At 41.8% G+C, this 23,296-nt stretch overlaps 1 protein-coding gene across 1 annotated transcript in view; it reads left to right on the forward strand.

The window, feature by feature from the left end:
- Positions 1–7,134: 7,134 nt before the first annotated feature.
- Positions 7,135–23,296, forward strand: part of ARAP2 (ArfGAP with RhoGAP domain, ankyrin repeat and PH domain 2) — a 703,001-nt gene continuing 686,839 nt past the window's right edge. The window contains exon 1 of the mRNA XM_040419005.1: positions 7,135–7,310. The gene's annotated coding sequence lies outside the window, so the exon portion shown is untranslated. The remainder of the gene's footprint in view (positions 7,311–23,296) is intronic.

Below are 23,296 nucleotides of genomic sequence, written 5' to 3' on the forward strand. Positions count from 1 at the left end.
CCAGTAGATGGCGGTGTTGAGTTAAAGTTAATATCGCTATCCGGATCCTGATACAGCCCGTAGTCATCCCGACACTATACAGGAGGCGGGCGATGGCACCTCAACATTAAATCATAAAAATAAAAAAAAGGTCCTGTGCCCCACTGCACCCTACTATACTGTCCTGTGCCCCACTGCACCCGACTGTACTGTCCTGTACTCCTGTCCTGTAAAAAATATGTTCAGTACATATAAGAATATGTTAAAATTACACAGGCAGTAATATAACCCAGCTATAACGCTTATTAATATCATACTGGTGCAATCCAAACCAAGTATGATATTATTAAGCTATCTATCAATCTATCGATCTAAAAGTAAAACTTTTTGGTGTGCACACCTTCTGCTGGTCTTGCATCTAAGTTTATTTAACAAATAACACTGTGAGATAACATACTCCTAATGATTAAAAATTTAAAAATAAAATAAAAAATAAGCATAGAAAGATAGCCTAATCGCCTAATTAAATAAAAAAAAATACATACAGTACAAATATATATATATATTACTGTATATGGTGTTACTTTACACCCTACCCCCCACTCTCAGAATGGCTACATTAGGATCTAAGGCCCCTTTCACACGGGCGAGGAGGGGCTGGAGGGGTTAAAAATAGGGCTGGAGGGGTTAAAACTTTATGCATGTTGTCTTACTCCAAGCTGTATAGGCTCGAAAGCCTACTACCAATTAAGCATATTAGGTGATGTGCATCTCTGTAATGAGAAGGGGTGTGGTCTAATGACATCAACACCCTATATTAGGTGTGCATAATTATTAGGCAACTTCCTTTCCTTTGGCAAAATGGGTCAAAAGAAGGACTTGACAGGCTCAGAAAAGTCAAAAATAGTGAGATATCTTGCAGAGGGATGCAGCACTCTTAAAATGGCAAAGCTTCTGAAGCGTGATCATCGAACAATCAAGCGTTTCATTCAAAATAGTCAACAGGGTCGCAAGAAGCGTGTGGAAAAACCAAGGCGCAAAATAACTGCCCATGAACTGAGAAAAGTCAAGCGTGCAGCTGCCAAGATGCCACTTGCCACCAGTTTGGCCATATTTCAGAGCTGTAACATCACTGGAGTGCCCAAAAGCACAAGGTGTGCAATACTCAGAGACATGGCCAAGGTAAGAAAGGCTGAAAGACGACCACCACTGAACAAGACACACAAGCTGAAACGTCAAGACTGGGCCAAGAAATATTTCAAGACTGATTTTTCTAAGGTTTTATGGACTGATGAAATGAGAGTGAGTCTTGATGGGCCAGATGGATGGGCCCGTGGCTGGATTGGTAAAGGGCAGAGAGCTCCAGTCCGACTCAGACGCCAGCAAGGTGGAGGTGGAGTACTGGTTTGGGCTGGTATCATCAAAGATGAGCTTGTGGGGCCTTTTCGGGTTGAGGATGGAGTCAAGCTCAACTCCCAGTCCTACTGCCAGTTTCTGGAAGACACCTTCTTCAAGCAGTGGTACAGGAAGAAGTCTGCATCCTTCAAGAAAAACATGATTTTCATGCAGGACAATGCTCCATCACACGCGTCCAAGTACTCCACAGCGTGGCTGGCAAGAAAGGGTATAAAAGAAGAAAATCTAATGACATGGCCTCCTTGTTCACCTGATCTGAACCCCATTGAGAACCTGTGGTCCATCATCAAATGTGAGATTTACAAGGAGGGAAAACAGTACACCTCTCTGAACAGTGTCTGGGAGGCTGTGGTTGCTGCTGCATGCAATGTTGATGGTGAACAGATCAAAACACTGACAGAATCCATGGATGGCAGGCTTTTGAGTGTCCTTGCAAAGAAAGGTGGCTATATTGGTCACTGATTAGTTTTTGTTTTGTTTTTGAATGTCAGAAATGTATATTTGTGAATGTTGAGATGTTATATTGGTTTCACTGGTAAAAATAAATAATTGAAATGGGTATATATTTGTTTTTTGTTGAGTTGCCTAATAATTATGCACAGTAATAGTCACCTGCACACACAGATATCCCCCTAAAATAGCTAAAACTAAAAACAAACTAAAAACTACTTCCAAAAATATTCAGCTTTGATATTAATGAGTTTTTTGGGTTCATTGAGAACATAGTTGTTGTTCAATAATAAAATTAATCCTCAAAAATACAACTAGCCTAATAATTCTGCACTCCCTGTATTTGCATATGCAGCTCTATAATATATCTATATACACCACTCCATTATGTCTTTAGATCTGTGATACAAGTAGATTAGATTTGGATAACACCTGGTGATACATTGTACCAGATTTTTTGCTGTCTACTGCATACAGATATATAATAGAGCGGTGTGTACAGATATATAATGAAGTGTTGTATACAGATATGTAATGGAGCAGTGTACAGTATACAGATATAAAATGTAGTGGATACAGAGTGTATTTATTAGCTATGTTCCTATAGTGGCTGAATGTTAATACAGTATCGAAAAACAACATGTACAGTATGGATACATTTGTATTTAGCAAAGCCTTTTGATCATTTCCTGCTTGACGGCCGCCTCTTGAGGATTGACCACAAGTTCTCAATGGGATTAAGATCTGGGGAGTTTCCAGGCCATGGACCCAAAATGTCAACGTGTAGAGAGATAGCGTGCAATCTAATTCACAGACAGCAAGATCCCTGTAGGGGGATAACCGGCAATGCATTTTTTGAAAATATAAAAATATATTACAAGTTATATTATAATATAAATAATAATCATATAATTATAATATGTATATATAATTATAATATGTGTATATATATATATATATATATATATATACAGTACAGACCAAAAGTTTGGACACACCTTCTCATTCAAAGAGTTTTCTTTATTTTTATGACTATGAAGGCATCAAAACTATGAATTAACACATGTGGAATTATATACATAACAAACAATTGTGAAACAACTGAAAATATGTCATATTCTAGGTTCTTCAAAGTAGCCACCTTTTGCTTTGATTACTGCTTTGCACACTCTTGGCATTCTCTTGATGAGCTTCAAGAGGTAGTCCCCTGAAATGGTCTTCCAACAGTCTTGAAGGAGTTCCCAGAGATGCTTAGCACTTGTTGGCCCTTTTGCCTTCACTCTGCGGTCCAGCTCACCCCAAACCATCTCGATTGGGTTCAGGTCCGGTGACTGTGGAGGCCAGGTCATCTGGCGCAGCACCCCATCACTCTCCTTCATGGTCAAATAGCCCTTACTTTCAAAGTTTTCCCAATTTTTCGGCTGACTGACTGACCTTCATTTCTTAAAGTAATGATGGCCACTCGTTTTTCTTTACTTAGCTGCTTTTTTCTTGCCATAATACAAATTCTAACAATCTATTCAGTAGGACTATCAGCTGTGTATCCACCTGACTTCTCCTCAACGCAACTGATGGTCCCAACCCCATTTATAAGGCAAGAAATCCCACTTATTAAACCTGACAGGGCACACCTGTGAAGTGAAAACCATTTCAGGGGACTACCTCTTGAAGCTCATCAAGAGAATGCCAAGAGTGTGCAAAGCAGTAATCAAAGCAAAAGGTGGCTACTTTGAAGAACCTAGAATATGACATATTTTCAGTTGTTTCACACTTGTTTGTTATGTATATAATTCCACATGTGTTAATTCATAGTTTTGATGCCTTCAGTGTGAATCTACAATTTTCATAGTCATGAAAATAAAGAAAACTCTTTGAATGAGGTGTGTCCAAACTTTTGGTCTGTAATGTACATATATATAAATATATATATATATATATATATATATATAGATATATTTATATACACGCACAAACATATATATACATACATGCATGTATACACAGACACACACACATATATACACATATATGCACACATATATATACACATATATATATATATATATATATATATATAAAATTTTACTACTGAAAAATGTACTTTACTGGGGCTCTGAAATAAACTGTAAATAACCGATCTCACCACTTCATCCCCTGAGCAAATAATTGAATTCTAGTAGAAAGGGGATTAAAAGGTTAATCAACAGGAGGCCAGTGGGGCGCTGCTCAAGCAAAACTTTGATATTTACTGTATAGCACACGGGAACTAACTAACTGACTGTAGTTCCATGCGCCATCTGGTGTTCACAAACCAACATTGCACCCTGAATTTTCTCATTGGCTATTTACGCGATTCGGGTTTGCTAATTGAATTGGAAATCGCTTTGCGCTGCCGCGATTCTGAAGGGAGCGTGAGCGATGCTATATCTGTACAAGGATTGCCTCTGCACACTCTGATTAAGGGCTGCAGTTTACCTCTAAATTTTAAAGAGCCATCTGCAAGCTGTTGGATATCACACTGAACTTTTCCTCGGCCCACCTTCCACAATCCATTGGCAGAATTTTCTTACAACACCAATCCCCCAGTAAGTCCCCTTTCTTTATAGTATATGGCCATCAATTAAGGGTTCCTCTTCCTGTGACTATTTCCTCTGGAGTCCTAAGGCTAAGTCCTAAGCAAAGTCCACCATCAATAACTTCACCCAGACCAGCCAAAACTTCTCTTCTTTAGATCTCTACTTACATGATGAAGTCTGCTCAATGCAAATGCAGTACTCTGTCTCAGTTTTCTCCTGAAGACAAGGTCCGGCTTTTCACAAACAACATCAGACTCAAGGTACCCTTGTACAATTTGGCACCCTGCTTAATTGGTCCCTTTGAACTGCTGAAATAATCAAATCCAGTCTGCTATAAGTTGTGACTTCTGGCCTCTTTATGTATTCCAAATTCATTCCACATCACCCTCTTCAAGCCAGTGGTGTTTAAGAATTTTTACTAGAGGTTCAGTTTCCGCTTCTGCCCCTGTCAGCACTAAAGATGTATTCAAAGTCAAGAACATTTTGGATATGAAGAAAATCAGAGGACAAAACCTTCTTTTTTGTGGACTAGAAGGACTATGGTCCAGAAGTAAGATTTTAGAAGCTATCAAAGAACATTAATGCCCCGGTTCTTCTGAAAACATTCCTGCAACAATCAGCTCCAAAGAAGAGAGGGCGTAGGGGAGGAGTACTATTAAACACGGCTGCTCTGCTTATGCTGCCTGATGACCCAGACCCACCTCCCACGGTCTTCTTTATGGTGGGTCTGGCTCCATGGTCTACTCTGTTCCCCCAGGCAGGCTGCAGTCTGCTTACTGGCAAGTCCTCTCCTCCACGCGTGCATTCATTCTGGCTCTTTAAGGGCCAGCACACATGCACCTTTATATTCACCAGACAATGGCTAGTAACCCTGGGGTACATAAGGCATCTTCCCCTGTGTGAAGGTGCTTGAGCAATAAGTTCCTTAGCTTGCTTAGTTCCTGCAAAGGTATTCTGTGTTCTGTAGTGTGCCCAGGTACCAACATCTGTCTGTTTACTATATCCTGACCCTCTGTTGCCTGACCTGATCTTTTCTATATCTCTGTATTGATCCTTTGCTATCTGCCCTGACCTCGGACCGTTTACTGTTGTCTGCTTGCCGTGATCTCAGCCGTGCAACGGTGTTTCTAACCACTGTGGTCACCTGTCAACCACACAGAGATGCTCCTGGAGGTATCAGCCTGGTGGTTGTGCTGCAGCGAAGTTCAGATCCCTGTACAGGGGGTAAAGGGTGAAAAAAAGCAATCTGCTAGAATAATACCCTTAGGTTTAATCCAAAGTTAAATGTCACAGTGGTTCCACACTCACTGCTGTATCATGAACTATCTATTTATATTTTTTGGAACCCAAGATCAAATCAACAAATCCATGATCAAATCAAGAAAACAACATCAGAATCAAGTGTCTCCTTGAGTTGATTTCTACAGAAGCCCTTCCCAAGGCCTTAAAAGAGGTCTTTAAAAACTTGCTACAGCTGGTTGACTCCTCAGTTATCAAGATTCAAAGCGCCAATATGGCGCTGCACCTTAAAGGGAAACTGTCATTCTTTTCTTTTCTTTTTTTTTATGTCTAGGGGCAGTGATACTGACCATTTTTATAATATACTTTAATTAATGAAATAGTACTTTCAGAGCAGTCGGTAGGGAAGACATGGACAGTGAGCCCTGACAGAACCCCACCTGCTTTCCCTGCTGACTTGCAGGGCAAGCCCTAGGCAGCAAGTCAACAAATGGTCAACAACGTTCCCTATTCTACTATGCTGCAAGACAGACGACACACAGAGACAGAAACAACACAAAAGCAGAGTCAGACAAAAATGGGTCAGAACCAGACAGGCAATATAGTACCAAAACGAGAGACCGAGGGCTGTCAAATAGCTCAGCTGAGATCAGAATCAGACAGGAAATACAGTACCAAATCACGAGGCAAAGAATGGTCAAAAGCAAGCGTAGGTCAAATATACGAATAATCCAAAAGCACACACAGGACATAAACTGGGAGCACAGCTAGGAAGTCAAGGACTATTATTGGCAAAGGTGAATTGCCAGGAGGGAATTCTAAATAGAGCACTGAGTCCCTGGATCAGAACTGGATATATGAATGGACTCAGCCTGCTGCCAATCTCCTCCAGTGTACGCACGCTGCAGAGAGAGAGAGAGAATTGCGCTCCGTTGCTAGTGATGCCACCACGACATTGAGGGGCACCACTTGGCAGCGCATGTCACCCGGCGCATGTCACCAGAGACCGCAGCGTTGGACCCCGGATAGGTGAGTTCCAGACATGAAGACATGAACATTTCTAGTAGAAAAATAGCTCTAATGTGGCCCATTGTTTGCCTTAGCAACACTGCCTGTCTTTCCACACTGACGGCTGTATAAATTTTTGTCCTATTGTTGAGCAGAGAACATAAACTTTTGAATACAGTAGGTGATACATTGTAAATAACAATACTGATACTTGTCACATGTTCCAAAAGTTATCATGTACTTTAGGATGGATCTCAACAGTTATTTTCTAGCTGTAGGCAATCCTTTCTAAGTACATATAATGACAGCTCTTTCAGCATAGTGTGAAAAGAGAGAGATTGCAGCCCAAGCAGGAAAAAGCATTCCTTTCCATTGACTCAGGTTGTCAGTTTACAGAACTGGGTGCGACTTATCTACTTGTCCAGGTGCAAAGGAAGTAAAGAAAACCTGTGCCCTGCCTCCGTGAAAGATTATTATGTGAGGACAAAGTCTAAATAGGAAGCAGGAAAAATTAAAAGGAAGAAACAGACGCCTCGAACTGTACATAATGCCTGGAACGTTTGCACAACAGACATCGTTTCTAGTTGATGAGGATACTGATAAGGGACTTGGAAATATATAATGAATTTCAGACTTCGTAAGGTAAGAAGAGAGTGTGAGATGTGGAGCAGCAAGAAATCGTGAAACTCTTTTACTACACTATAGTATGATAGGTATTTCTGTATATGCTTTAATTGACTTCATAGCAGCGCAGAAGATAAATGCAACCATGTCAATATGAGTGCTACAAGTGCATTTTGGTTTATTGTGCCTCTGTTATATTATAGCAGTCTTTCTTACAAATGTCCCTCAAGTAACTTCAACAGCTTATACTTGAATATCCCTAGCAAAGTAATCTCATTAATATTTCTGCATGAGCTATTGGCACAGGTATTCCCTTTATGGGAGATACTCGAACCTTGTTGAGGGCACCTAAGGCCTGAAGTTAAGAAAACTGTATTAGAATAGTATGATATGCTTCTTCCTAAATAACTGGAAACCTATGTACTGTAATAGATATGAATATGAGAGGTTATGGTACAAAGATCTTCTCTGGAAGTATTTAGAAATAGAACTATACATGCTCTAATTTTATAATTTACTGTAGTCACTATAATAAATCTGATCTTGGGGGCCACTGCTGCTGGGGGAGGTATTCATTGTGTCTTAAAGGTATATTAAAAATATACAGGTTAGATTATAAAAGTGTGATTATTAGAGGCCACACCACTGCACTGGCATCATCACTGGTAATTTCTCCCCACTGCATGGTCACATTAAGGAAGCTTTTGAACAAACCAGCTGTGTAATGTTGCCCTACTAAAGGAATTCTTTCACCTGTCACCGCCGGCCCTGGGAGAGATCTTAGAAGTTCAGATAGACGGAAGACTCAGGAGTCTATCTGACAGATCTCTCTTGTTTTCATTGTTGCTGACAGGTTTCAACCCCTTCGCAGATGCTGCTAATTATCAGTCAGGTGGTCCTTTATATGATCCGCCTCTTACTTGTTTCCCTGCGGCTGATAGTTCTTCTGTGGAGTGCTTTGCTTGTGTGGTGGTTCTCCTGTTCCAGTTACTTCTCAAGCTAAGTCCTTTTTCCTTTCCCTGGTGTGTCTGTTCTGACTAGGCCTCAGGGAGACACTAGCTCCTTCAGTTTGGAAGGAGCCAGTTGCCTCTTTCCCTGTTCCCTAAGCTGAGGGTTTGGTGCAGTGTTTCAGCAGTCTCAGGTTCTTGTGCATGTGCATTTCTACCTTAGGGAGAGTTTCAGGGATTGCTAGGAAGTGTCCTCTTTGTTTCCTAGGTTTGGGGCCTAGTCTGTTGTTGTTTAGTTGTGGTTCCCTTTGGTTGTCTTTCCTTCCCCGTACTTCCCATGACATTATCAGCCAACGAATACCGTTACTGTTTCCCCTGCTCTTTGTTGTCATGGATCCTTTCTCTGCACTGGTGGATGCAAGGATTGTCGTTGGATGTAGCAGACCTCCGTGAATCTGTTGCAAGGTGTCAGGCGTCTGTCTCCGCCAGTGGGGTCCAGACCTGCTCTGAACCTAAGATCGTCCTCCCGGACTGATTTGCCGGAGGAAGTGACAACTTTGGTTCAGGGAGGCTTGCAAACTTTATTTTCGCTTATGCCCTCACTCCTCGTGACGAGAGTCAAAAGGTGGGGATCGTTATTTCTTTATTGAAAGGTGACGCTGAATCCTGGGCCTTTTCTTTGCTGACCGGATCCCAATCCCTCCGTTCGGTGGATGATTTTTTCAGAGCCCTGGGACTTATTTATGACGAGCCAGACCGAGTTTCTCAGGCTGAATCTATGTTGCGTGGCTTGCAACAGGGAAATCAGTCTGCTGAGTCCTATTGCTCTGAATTCAGGAGGTGGGCAACTGATTCTGAGTGGAATGACCCTGCTCTCCGGAGTCAGTTTTGTCAAGGGCTATCTGAGGGACTAAAAGATGCCTTAGCACTCCACGAAAATCCTGTTTCATTAGAAGCTGCCATGACTCTTGCGGTACGAATTGATAGACATCTGAGGGAAAGGTGCAAGACTCTGTTCTCTTAGGACGTATTACCTGATGGGAGGTCTGTTCCCTCTGACACTCGGGGTACGGAGACACCTGAGCCCATGTTTGGAGATGAACCTATGCAATTGGGAGGGGTCTCTCCAGACCCTGGTGATAAGAATGTCAGGGCTAGAAAGAAACTTTGTTTTTTATGTGGTAAAGGGGGTCATTTTGTTAATGTTTGTCCCTATGTAAAATATCAAGGCGTGAATTTAAAAAAAAGGAGTTACCAATAAGTTTTGTTCTCTAACTCTTGGCAGAGTAGTTGGGGAATATGAGAACATGTTCTTGTCTTTTACCGGTAGTACCCATTTTCTCCTGCCTGCTAGGGTGGCGCTAGATTCCAAAAATATTGATGTGGAGGTATTTTTGGACAGCAGGGCAGGGGTTATCCTTGTGGATTACCAGTTTGTCCTGATGCACTGGACAAAGAGATCTGTGTTCGCTATTGATTCTGTTCCCCTTTCTCAAAAATATTTGACTCACATGGTGCAGGATATCCATTTAAGGGTGGGGGATTCTCATGTTGAGGGTATTTCTTGTTTTATAATGAAGGGTCTGCCGGCTCCTTTAGTGCTAGGGTTGCCATGGTTGACCAAACATAATCCTCTCATTGATTGGCAAGTGAGACAGATCAAGGGCTGGAGTGATTTCTGTATAGACAACTGTCTCGTCACATTTCTTGCTGGGATATCCACTAAGATGTTACCCCCATTTCTCTCAGATTTTTCTGATGTGTTCACTGAGAGTGTGGATCAGGAGTTGCCCCCTCATAGAGAATATGATTGCCCTGTCAATCTGATTCCTGGAGCTAAGTTGCCAAAGTCTCGGTTGTATAACCTTTCTGAACCCAAAAGAGTTGCTATGCGAAAATATATTACTGAGAGTTTGGCAAAGGGACACATCAGACCATCTAAGTCACCTATGGAGGCGGGGTTCTTTTTTGTAAAGAAAAAAGATGGGACCTTGAGACCGTGTCTAGATTTCCGAGAGTTGAATCGCATCACTATCCGTGATCCGTATCCCCTTCCTCTGATCCCATATTTGTTCAACCAGATTGTTGGAGCAAAGGTGTTTTCTAAATTAGACCTAAGAGGGGCATATAATCTGGTAAGAATCAGAGAGGGGAATGAATAGAAGACAGCTTTTAATACTCCTGTGGGTCATTTTGAGAACTTGGTCATGCCTTTTGGTTTGACCAATGCCCCGGCAGTATTTCAACATTTCATCAACGACATTTTTCATCATTTGGTGGGAAGGTTTGTTGTCATATACCTGGATGACATATTGATTTACTCGCCCGAGATGGAGAGTCCTCAGGATCATTTGAGACAAGTCTTGCTGATCCTCCGGGAGAATAAGTTATATGCCAAGATAGAAAAATGTGTGTTTGCTGTTCAAGAGATTCCTTTTCTGGGTTTCCTGCTTTCCGCTTCGGGCTTTCTCATGGATCCCGAAAAAGTCAGTGCGGCCTTGGAATGGGATCTGCCCGAGAATCAGAAAGCGCTTATGAGGTTTTTGGGGTTTACCAATTACTACAGAAAATGTATCTTGAATTATTCTACTGTTGTCAAACCTCTGACTGACATGACTAAGAAAGTGGTGGATTTCTCTGTCTGGTCGGAAGAGGCTTACATGCTTTTTCCACTATAAAGAAATGTTTTTCTTCTGCTCCTATTTTGGTGCAGCCTGTTGTGTCTCAGCCATTTATTGTTGAGATGGACTCATCAGAAATGGGAGTTGGTGCAGTTCTGTCGCAGGGTCCTTCTCCTGGCAAATCGTGCCCTTGTGCTTTTTTTCTAAAAACTCTCTTCTGCCGAGAGAAATTATGATGTGGGCAATAAATAGTTGCTGGCCATTAAGTTGGCCTTTGAGGAATGGCGTCATTGGCTAGCAGGAGCGATTCATCCCATTACTGTACTTACCGATCATAAAAATCTGGCCTACCTGGAGTCGGTTAAACGTTTGAACCCAAGGCAGGCCAGATGGTCTTTGGTTTTTACCAGATTTAATTTCATTGTCACTTTTCGCCCTGGGGTCAAGAATGTCAAGGCGAATGCCTTGTCGCGTAGCTTCCCTGTGGGCAGTGGGGGGGGGGGGTGATACTGAGGATCCTGGTCCGATTTTGGCTGATGGGGTGGTTGTATCCACCCTCTTTCCAGAACTGGAGGTGGAGGTGTTGGAAGTTCAGGGAGAGGCACCTGATTCCTGTCCCCCAGGGAGGTTGTTTGTTCCTTCTGAGCTTCGTCACAAGGTGTTTAAGAAACATCATGATACTGTCCTTGCTGGACACCCTGGGAGCAGATCCACTGTTGATCTTATTTATCTGAGATTCTGGTGGCCGGGTTTACTTAAGAGTGTTGAGGGCTATGTGGCAGCTTTTGAGACCTGTGCATGTGCCATACTCAGCCCTGAGGATCTCTTCTTCCTTTGTCCATCCCATCCCGTCCCTGGACGCACTTGTCAATGGACTTTATCACCGATTTGCCCAGTTCTTCGTGGATGATGGTGATTTTGGTGGTGGTTGACCACTTCATTAAGATGGCACACTTTATTCTATTTTCTGTTTTGTTGCTAAGAATCAGGAGGAGTGGTCCTCATAATTATCTTTGGCTAAATTTGCTTTGAATAACCGTCGTCAGGAATCCACTGATAAGTCACCATTTTTTGGTGCATATGGGTTTCACTCTCAGTTTGGTACGTTCTCTGGGAACAGTTCCTCTGGTATACCTGATGAGGAGAGATTTGCTTCTTACTTGTCATCTATTTGGCAGAAAATTCTAATCAATTTAAAAAAGATGGGCAATAGGTATAAACGTATGGCTGACAAGAAACGTGTGTCTGGTCTGGATCTGAATGTGGGTGATTTGGTGTGGTTGTCCACTAAGAACATTAAGTTCAAGGTGCCATCCTGGAAGTTAGGTCCAAGATTTATTGGTCCATACAAGATCTCTTCAATTATTAATTCGGTTTCTTTTTGCCTTGAACTTCCGCAGGCTTGGAAGATACATAATGTCTTCCATAAATCTTTGTTAAAGAGTTATGTGCAACCTGCTGTACCATCTTCCTTGCCAACTCCACCTGTCATGGTTGACGGCAATCTAGAGTTTCAAATTTCCAGAGTTGTTGACTCTCGTGTCCTTCGGGTTTCCCTTCAATACCTCGTTCATTGGAAGGGTTATGGTCCAGAGGAGAGAATGAGGGTCCCGGCGACTGATGTGAATGCCAGTCGGCTTCTGAAGGCCTTTAACGGAGCCCACCCTGATAAAGTTGGTCCTTGGTGCCTGGAGGTCACCCGTAGAAGGGGAGTACTGGTACTAACGGCCCTGGGAGAGATCTTAGAAGTTCAGATAGACGGAAGACTCAGGAGTCTATCTCACAGATCTCTCTTATTTTCATTGTTGCTGACAGGTTTCCACCCCTTCGCAGATGCTGCTCATTATCAGTCAGGTGGCTCTTTATATGTTCCGCCTCTCACTTGTTTCCCTGCAGCTGATAGTTTTTCTGTGGAGTGCTCTGCTTATGTGGTGGTTCTCCTGTTCCAGTTACATCTCAAGCTAAGTCATTTTACCTTTTCCTGGTGTGTCTGTTCTGACTAGGCCTCATGGAGACACTAGCTCCTTCAGTTTGGAAGGAGCTGGTTGCCTCTTTCCCTGTTCCCTAAGCTGAGGGCTTGGTGCAGTGTTTCAGCAGTCTCAGGTTCATATGCATGTGCATTTCTACCTTTGATATTTGCACATGTTGTTAGTAGCTTAGGGAGAGTTTCAGGGATTGCTAGGAGGTGTCCTTTTTGTTCCCTAGGTTTGGGGTTTAGTCTGTTGTTGTTTCGTTGTGGTTCCCTTTGGTTATCTTTCCTTCCCCGTACTTCCCGTGACATCACCATAGACATCTCCTGTAAAGGGTTGATAGTATACAGCAGCAAACATATTTTACATCAGTATTACAAATTATAACCGTGCTACTGAAGACATTACAGGACAAGAGCATGTAGTTTAAAAGATTATTCAAATCACTGCAAAAAAATTCCATTGTCACACCCGAGTTTTAGTGAACATGTTTCACTGTAAAAATTGCATTATTACCATTGTAAATTGTCAATACCAGTGTGCAGTGTGTATAGGGGGAAGGGAAGGAATCTGGGACACTTAATTGCACCTCTGTATTTGTATTACAGAAAAACAGTTGCTATATGCTTACTTTTCATTTATAGACCTCATAAAAAGATGTCTGGAAAACAGAATGTCACAGTTCCCCTGGACGGTTGCCAGGGAAACCAGAGCTGCTGGGTGGACTCTGCTGATGTTGGAGCCCCGGAACAATGAGAAGGTGCATTGGGGCTCCCAGGCATCAGGGTGCAGCCAGCAGCTCCACCCAGCATGTAGGCACACCTATGTGAGCTGCCATTCTCCAGTATAAAAGGCTGGCACCTGCATGTGCCGGTGAATTTCTTCTCCTCTGGCTCCCCCTACTGGTCCCTTTAGTTTATTGAAGACTCCTTGACTTAGATTTCTAGATTTGGTATTGTGACTTTGTTTTTGGCTTCTGGCTTTTTGGTTTTGTATTAATCTCCCAGATATGACTTTTTGGCATGTTTGGTTTTCGTGTTTGCCTCCTGTGCACGGTGAAATCAAACATGCCAACAAGTCAGATCCGGGAGATCAGTACAAAACCAAATCGAAGTTGACGAAGTGGAATTCGATGCGAATTTCAGGAAAAATTTGATTCGCACCGAATCCGAATTTCCTCACACATCGCGGTAACGAATCATATTTTTTCCTAAAATGGCTGCTGCACATGTGAGAACATGAAGCAAGGAACTCTGGGAATGCGGGATCACCCATAATGCCATGCATGCAGCCAATCAGCAGCCAGCCAGCCCTGTGAAATCTCAGCCCTATAAATAGCCTCAGCCATCTTGGATTCTGCCATTTTCCAGTGTACTTAGTGCAGGGAGAGACGTCAGCAGGCCCTAGGGACAGTGCTAAAAATGACTTAATTGTGCTCAAAAAAATGATTTATAAGTTCAGGGAAAGATTATTCAAGGTGTAGGGAAAGAATAGGGAGGAATCATTCCACAGCATTTACGGATGTAGCAGGATTAACACACATGCTTTATGAGACATGTTACCTAAACTAAATGCAACTAAATGTGTTAAGCAATTGCTTTTCAATGGCTTTTGTTTCAAGATAACGCGATGAGTTAAGAAATTTGAGTTAAGAGTGTGTGTGTTATCCCTGCTACATCTGTATGTAGAACAGGGTTCAGCAGGGAAGGTTACAACTCAACAATTCTATTACACCTTACTGCAGTGACTGGGAATCCAAATTGCCATTATACAGCTCTGTAATTCCAGCAAATTGTTCTTGTTATTAGGGGGCAAGTCCTGTTTGATACAGCCATTAACAGGGTTTATTACAAGAAAATATTTCTACATCTTATTTGTCCTTGTGCGGTGCAGTTATATGTTCTAAAGCATTTTTTGTCTTGTATTAGTGGGAAAAAAGGGCTTATTAGCCGTTGTGTGGTAAAGTGCGAAAATTACATCCTTTTTGGCGTATATTAGTGGCACAAAAAAAAAATTGCCGTTCAGCGGGGCAGTTATATGTTTTAAAGCCTTTTTTGTCATGTATTAGTATCAAAAGAAAAATATATTTGCTGTTCAGAGGTGCAGTTATATGTTCTAAAGCCTTTTGTGGAGTGCATAATTGGAAAAAAGAAATATATATTTGCTGTTCTGTGGTGCAGTTATATTTTCTAAAGCCTTTTTTGTCATGTATAAGTGGAAAAAAATAAGGGCCTATTTGCCATTCAGCGGTGCTGTTATATGTTCTAAAGCCCTTTTGTCGTGTATTAGTGCAAAAGAAAAATATATTTGCCATTCAGTGGTGCAGTTATATGTTCTAAAGCCTTTTGTGGAGTGTATAAGTGGAAAAAATATAAATATATTTGCCGTTTAGCGGTGCAGTTATATGTTCTAAAGCGCTTTTGTGGAGTGTATAAGTGGAAAAAAGAAAAATATATTTGCCGTTCAGTAGTGTTGATCGAGCACCAAAGTGCTCATGTGCTCGGGTGCTCTGGCCGAACACATCGGTATGCTCGTGTGCTCTACCGAGCACAATGGAAGTCAATGGGAGAACCCCAGGCACCCCCTGCTCGGAAGAGTAAGGATCAGAACTCTATGATCCGAAACGCGTAGACATGAACACTCTGTTTGGTTTTAAATGCACTATTTTGAATAAATAGCTGCTATCTTTTTGTATTGGAAGCTGGGTTCTTGCCTTTTTCTTGGACATTGCCTTCACACCTTGTTCTCGGCATTCTCTGTGCTTCCTTCATTACCAGCCAGGTGAGCCCACCTCTTTTCTTTTGTGTTCAGAAGAGGGTGTCTGGTTCACAAAAAAAGGTTAGAAATTGATGGAAACCCCATCAAAATGGTTTGGAAGCATTAAGAGGGTGGCTGGATGCGTCTTGGACTCCTATTATCTATGACATACAATAGACAACCACACAGAGGCTATATGCCCAAAGCCAGGTTTTTGGAAGCCAACAACCTATCCATGAGACAGATAACAGTCAGCATACCCTACAATGGCAGCCTTGTGCACTATAAGACATTTCAAACCAGCTCTCATCTGACTGAGAGCCAGTAAGCCTCAAAGTTGCTTCACATCTGTTGGCTGGCTTGGGTGGACTTGCGCACCTAGATCAATATTATTAGGGTTACAAAAAGTTTTCTGCTTGTACTAACATAATATTCAATAACCTTTCTATACAGTTTTGTCATGTAAAAACTAATTTGCATAAACATAGGCATATGGGAAAGACATGCAAATGAGCAGAATCTGCCTTGTTTTTCAGCTGAAAAAAACATTTGCTTGGAAAATCCGCAATCCACACTACTCATGAACAGCACCATCTATTGGATTCATAGTCTTGTCATAGGACTATGAAACCATTAGATGGTGCTGTTCATCTTGTGCCTATAATAGCCTGAGCTAACACTGAGGTGTATATCTGATTACTGCAATCATTCACACATCTTCTAGCACTTTATCTGCGGTAATATAAGCTTCCTAGGTTGTATATGATGACTTTTGCCCTGTTTGTAATGACTCATGAACAGCGCCATCTATTGGTTTCATAGTCTTATGACAAGACTATGAATCCAATAGATAGTGCTGTTCATAAGTAGTGTAGATTGTGAATATTCTAATCGTGAATTCTCCATGCAAAAGGCTGAGTTCTACACGGGTGCCCCAGTTATTAGCGCCCCAACAAGATGAACAGTGCCATCTATTGGTTTAATAGTCTTATGACAAAACTAATAGTCATGTCATAAGACTCGTTGTCTAATAGTCTTGCCATAAGACTATGAAACAAATAGATGGCGCTCTTAATGACTCATGAACATCGCCATCTATTGGTTTCATAGTCTTATGACAAGACTATGAATCCAATAGATGGTGCTGTTCATGAGTTCCGTCTCACAACTGCATTCGTTTGCGTCCTGATTGCTGGATCTGCCTGCCGGAATCCTCTGCCACAAGTGTGAAAGGACCCTTAGGAGATTCTTTCAAATAAAATGGCCACACTCACTGTGTAGACAAAAATTACTCAGACTAAACTCCTCCTCCTCAACTTCCTGGCTTACACTAGCATTACAGTGGTAAAGGGAGGGGGGAAAGACATCTGAGAGAACAATGCACTGTTTTTCCAGTTTATTTTTCATGGTCTACAATTGTGATATCTGATGAAACAAATAACAAAGACACATTAGGAGAGTATGTTATATTTTGTTGGTGTCACAAATTTACCTGTCCGGATTCAGGGGTGAGATCTCCAGCTTGGGAGCCGAGAAAGACATGTTGCAAAGCCACGCTCCCTGGTGATGCAACAGCGTCCTTAGCAACAGGATGCAATGCTCTGTTTCTCCCCACAGTGGGCATGTGCTGGAGAAAACTAGCAGTGGGTTGATTGCTCAGCTGTCTTATTCCTGTGTGTTGTCTTTTGACTAATAGATCGTGACTTGGCGCTCCATCAGGTTTTGTTCCTGGGACTCTGTGCTCTATTTAAACCCCTTCCTGGCCAGATACCAGTGCCAGTGATAGTCTCTGACTCACTAGCTGTGTTCCTGGTTCTTGCTCCTGTGTTGATTTGGAATGCTTGTGCTTCTGACCCCGAGTTTTCCCCTGACCACTCTCTGTCTCTCTTTTGGTACTTCATAGTTAGTCTGGTTCTGACCCATTTACATGAGACTCTGCTACTGTGTTGTCTATCTTTGTTTGTTAGAATGTTTATGTACTTAAATATCATAGGGACCATTGACCAGTTGTGATCTAGCAGTCTTGGGATTATACTGCAAGTAGGTAGGGAAAGCGGGCTGAGTTCTAGCCTTAGAGCTCACTATCCTTGTCTGTCCCTACCTACAGCCATTACACTTGGTTGTTTTTTCTTTAGTTGGATTCTGGGCTTAGTGCCCCTTTAAAACACCCCATTTGAAAGTCTAGAACTGACAGAAACAGCTGAGCACAGTGATTCACGGTTTCCATCAGTTCATAGACTTTAAATAGAATAGTGGAGTACATGCTCAACCAAACTGCTCCTCAGCAGCTGGTTTAGTAGTTGAGCCCCCAGTGGTCATACACTTGTTATCTATCCTGTAGATAGATGACAAATGTGTTTTGTGGGAAATCATCTTAAGGGTATGTACACATGTGGTGGTGCATGCTGTGTATTTTCTGAAACATATCAATTTATACTGTGGATGTCCTCCGTGGATTTTACCCTTTGCAATGCATATGGTGAAATACCAAGTAAATCATGCACACGACCGTTTTTCGGGTCCGCATCCGAGCCGCAGTTTTTGTGGCTCGGGTGCGGACTCATTCACTTAAATGGGGCCGCAAAAGATGCAGACAGCACTCCGTGTGCTGTCCGCATTTGTTGCTCCGTTCCGAGGCCCCGCAAAAAAAAAATATATGTCCTATTCTTGTCCGTTTTGCGGACAAGACTAGGCATGTCTACAATGGGTCGCCCGTTCCGTTCCGCAAATTGCGGAAGGCACACGGGCGGCTTCCGTTTTTTGCGGAACGGTTGTGTGATGAGGCCTAAAATGAATCCGATAAATTCATAGTGGAAAATCTGTTCCATATGGCCATACCCTAAAGACATTGTTCAGGATTAGAAAGCGAAAGGTCTATTTATACTTTAAGAAATAATGACATTCTGTCCATAAGTTATACATATTGCGTAGCATCGCATTGTCCATAACATACTGCAGCTTATCTCCATTCAAATGACCAATCAGAGCTCAACTTCTCTGTATAAGTTGAATCTGGACTTTGATTGCCTACAATTGACAGTTTTTATAGATGAGGTATTCTATGTTTGCATAAGGTACATAATCGTTATATACAATGAATGCACTTGTGGATATCATTTTAATATAAGCTTTAACAAAATCTTTGGAAAAAAAAGAAAAAATAATACTGTACATATGTAGCATAAGCATCACATTGCCTCTTTTTACAATCCGTCACTTACCCCAGCAACACTTCCTAACATTTCAAAGAATTCTGAAAGTATTTGTCATGATCAGACAGGTCTCTTGATCGCAAATGGAAAACAGCTAGTTACAGTAAATGGAGCTCAGCTAGTTTAACCCTTTCAGGACCTATTTTTTTGTGCTTTCATTTTTTACTCCCTGCCTTGCCAGAGCAGTAACTTTGCATTTTATAATGGCATAATTTCTTATTGCATACAATGTAGTGGGAGACTGAAAGAAATTCCAAATGGCATGAAACAGGGAAAAAATTGCAGTTCTGCCATAGATTTATGAATTTTGTTTTTACAATGTTACCTATGTGGTTTTTCTTGTGTTTTAATACTGAAAAAATAAAAAAACTTTTGAAAAAATATTTTTCAACTTTTAAGCTTGCAGGTAGGGATGAGCGAACCCGAACTGTATAGTTCGGGTTCGTACCGAATTTTGGGGTGTCCGTGACACGGACCTGAACCCGAACATTTTCATAAAAGTCTGGGTTCGGGTTCGGTGTTCAGCGCTTTCTTGGTGCTTTTTGAAAGGCTGCAAAGCAGCCAATCAACAAGCGTCATACTACTTGCCCCAAGAGGCCATCACAGCCTTGCCTACTATTGGCATGGCTGTGATTGGCCAGTGCAGCATGTGACCCAGCCTCTATATAAGCTTGGGTCACGTAGCGCTGCACGTCACTCTGCTGATACAAGTGTAGGGAGAGGTTGCAGCTGCGACGTTAGGGCGAGATTAGGCAGATTAACTCCTCCAAAAGACTTCATTCAGTGATCGATCTACAGCTGTGGATCATTGAACTGCTTCCATTCAATTGCTCAGTGTTTTTAGGCTGCCCAGAGCGTTTTTCAGTCACTTTTTTCTGGGGTGATCTGCGGCCATTTTGTGGCTTGTGGTGCGCCAGCACAAGCTGCCATCAAGTACATTTAACCATCAATAGTGTGGTTATTTTTTGCTATATCCTACATCAGGGTCAAGCTGTCATCAAGTGCATTTAACCATCAATAGTGTGGTTATTTTTTGGCCATATACTACATCAGGGGCAAGCTGAGCCTGTCCCCCAAATGCATTTAACCATCAATAGTGTGCTTATTTTTTGCTATTTCCTAAATCAGGGTCAAGCTTTCATCAAGTGCATTTAACCATCAATAGTGTGGTTATTTTTTGGCCATATACTACATCAGGGGCAAGTTGAGCCTGTCACCCAGCGCCTAAATAATAGGCCTCACATTTATATTAATCCAAATCTGTCATTACTGTTTTAGCTGGTCAAGTTATTTTTAGTGTCTGTCAAAGCACAGTTTTTGTTCTGGGTTGAAAAACAATTCCCAATTTTGCAATTCTCAAAATTAGTGGTTTCTGCTGTATCAGGCCTACTTTAAATCTATCCCTAAAAGGGTAGATTAGATTCAAGGTGCTGATAGGGTCATTCTCAAGAACTTCACACACACGCTACAGTGCAATATCTGACAGTGGCCTGTTCCAGTGGTGGGTGACGTGAAGCCTGATTCTCTGCTATGACATGAAGACTGATTCTCTGCTGACATGAAGCCAGATTCTCTGTTACGGGACCTCTCTCCTCTGCCTGGGTGCCTGGGCCTAAATATCTGACAATGGACTGTTCCAGTGTTGGGTGACGTAAAGCCTGATTCTCTGCTATGACATGCAGACTGATTCTCTGCTGACATGAAGCCAGATTCTCTGTTACGGGACCTCTCTCCTCTGCCTGGGTGCCTGGGCCTAAATATCTGACAATGGATTGTTCCAGTGTTGGGTGACGTGAAGCCTGTTTCTCTGCTATGACATGCAGACTGATTGTCTGCTGAAATGAAGCCAGATTCTCTGTTACGGGACCTCTCTCCTCTGCCTGGGTGCCTGGGCCTAAATATCTGACAATGGACTGTTCCAGTGTTGGGTGACGTAAAGCATGATTCTCTGCTATGACATGCAGACTGATTCTCTGCAGACATGAAGCCAGATTCTCTGTTACGGGACCTCTCTCCTCTGCCTGGGTGCCGGGGCCTAAATATATGACAATGGACTGTTACAGTGGTGGGTGACGTGAAGCCAGATTCTCTGCTATGGCATGAAGAGACTGATTCTCTGCTGACGTGAAGCCAGATTCTCTGCTATGGGACCTCTCTCCAATTGATATTGGTTAATTTTTACTTATTTTATTTTTATTTTAATTCATTTCCCTATCCACATTTGTTTGCAGGGGATTTACCTACATGTTGCTGCCTTTTGCAGCCCTCTAGCTCTTTCCTGGGCTGTTTTACAGCCTTTTTAGTGCCGAAAAGTTCGGGTCCCCATTGACTTCAATGGGGTTCGTGTTCGGGACGAAGTTCGGGTCGGGATCCCGAACCCGAACATTTCCGGGAAGTTCAGCCGAACTTCTCGAACCCGAACATCCAGGTGTTCGCTCAATTCTACTTGCAGGCTAACAGACTGAACTAGATGATGTCTTTTTTTTGGCCTTATAAACTATGTTACATTGCCATATTCTGCCCACCCATATAACGTTTTATGGTTACATCTAAAGAGCTGTGTGATGGCTCATTACTTTTTATTACATTTTTTTAAGAGGTGAAGCAACAAAAAATGGCGAATCGGACAATTTAATTTTTTTCCAGTACAACATTCACCTTATGGAATAAATGCCTCTATATAGTATTTGTAGAGGTGTTTGCAGTGCTGCAAGTAATATTTATCTATATTTATTGGGAAAGGTGGAGCGATTTGAATTTCTATATTTTTTTATATTCTTAAAAACTTTTTTTGCATTTTTTTTACTCATTCAAGTTCCTTAGGAAACTTCTTTATGCAATCTTCAGATCACGTCTCCAATACATTGCAATGAATTAACGTTGCAATGTATTGAAGATTTACTATTTTACTATGGAGTCTTGCCACCTGCAGTACTCCATTGGAACTATAAGGCCTCTTTCACACGAGCGAGTTTTCCGTGCGGGTGCAATGCGTGACGTAAACGCATTGCAACCGCACTGAATCCGGACCCATTAATTTCTATGGGGCTGTGCACATGAGCCGTGATTTTCACGCATCACTTGTGCGTTGCATGAAAATCGCAGCATGTTCTATATTCTGCGTTTTTCACGCAACGCAGGCCCCATAGAAGTGAATGGGGCTGCGTGAAAATCTCAAGCATCCGCAAGCAAGTGCAGATGCGGTGCAATTTTTTACGCATGGTTGTTAGAAGACGATCGGGATAGGGACCCGATCATTATTATTTTCCCTTATAACATGGTTATAAGGGAAAATAATAGCATTCTTAATACAGAATGCATAGTACAATAGGGCTAGAGGGGTTAAAAATAAATAAAGAATAATATAACTAATAAATAATATAACCTTAATACACTTGATCGCGCAGCCCGGCTTCTCTTCTGTCTTCTTCTTTGCTGTGCACAGGAAAAGGACCCTTGATGACGTCACAGCGCTCATCACATCGTCCGTCACATGATCCATCACCATGGTAAAAGATTTGACGTCATCAAAGGTCCTATTCCTCAAAGAAGAAGACAGAAGAGATGTCGGGCTGCGCGATCAAGTGGATTAAGGTGAGTTAAATTATTTTTTATTTTTTTTAACCCCTCCAGCCCTATTATACTATGCATTCTGTATTAAGAATGCTATTATTTTCCCTTATAACCATGTTATAAGGGAAAATAATACAATCTACACAACACCTAACCCAAACCCGAACTTCTGTGAAGAAGTCCGGGTTCGGGTCTGGGTACTAAACATGACAATTTTTCTCATGCGCGTGCAAAATGCATTAAAATGTTTTGCACCCGCGCTGAAAAAACGCAAACATGGAACGCAATCGCAGTGAAAACTGACTTGTTTTAGTGTCAAAATCGCACCATTTTCCCTGAACGCATCCGGCCCCAATCCGCAACCCCGTGTAAAAGGGGCTTAACTGTAATAGTCTTGATTTCTCAAGAGGGACCAAGGCTATTGGAGAGAGTGGTCTCCATGACTACTGTATTTGAGGGGTTAAATGTCTGCAATCTGCATTACTGCCGATTTCAGACAAAAGCCACTGGTGTCCGCAGTTTAAAACAGCAGACACCTGGTGGCTCTAGCACCCACTGGTTGTAATTACACATTTATTTTGTGCCATACATTTTTTACAATTACAAAAATATATATATATATATATATATATATATATATATAAATCTAATTTAACCTCTATTTCTGAAAAAGTTTGTGATGGGATTTGAACTCACAGCTTCTGCAACATAGCTCAGAACTTTAACCACTACACTAAATAGCTGCATAACAAAAAAAATGAGAATTCTACTATATAGGTCTCAATAGAAGTACAGAACAGTAGAAGTCTCAATTTTTATTATTTTAAGTAACTGGCTATGCAGCTATTATAGCTGAGTGGTTACGTGTCTTGTTTTTAACGTAAAAGGTTATGAGTTCGAATCCCGGCAGAAACTTTTCTAAAA

The sequence above is a fragment of the Bufo bufo genome, chromosome 2 (genome assembly GCF_905171765.1).
Source record: "Bufo bufo chromosome 2, aBufBuf1.1, whole genome shotgun sequence".
NCBI classification, from domain to species: domain Eukaryota; kingdom Metazoa; phylum Chordata; class Amphibia; order Anura; family Bufonidae; genus Bufo; species Bufo bufo.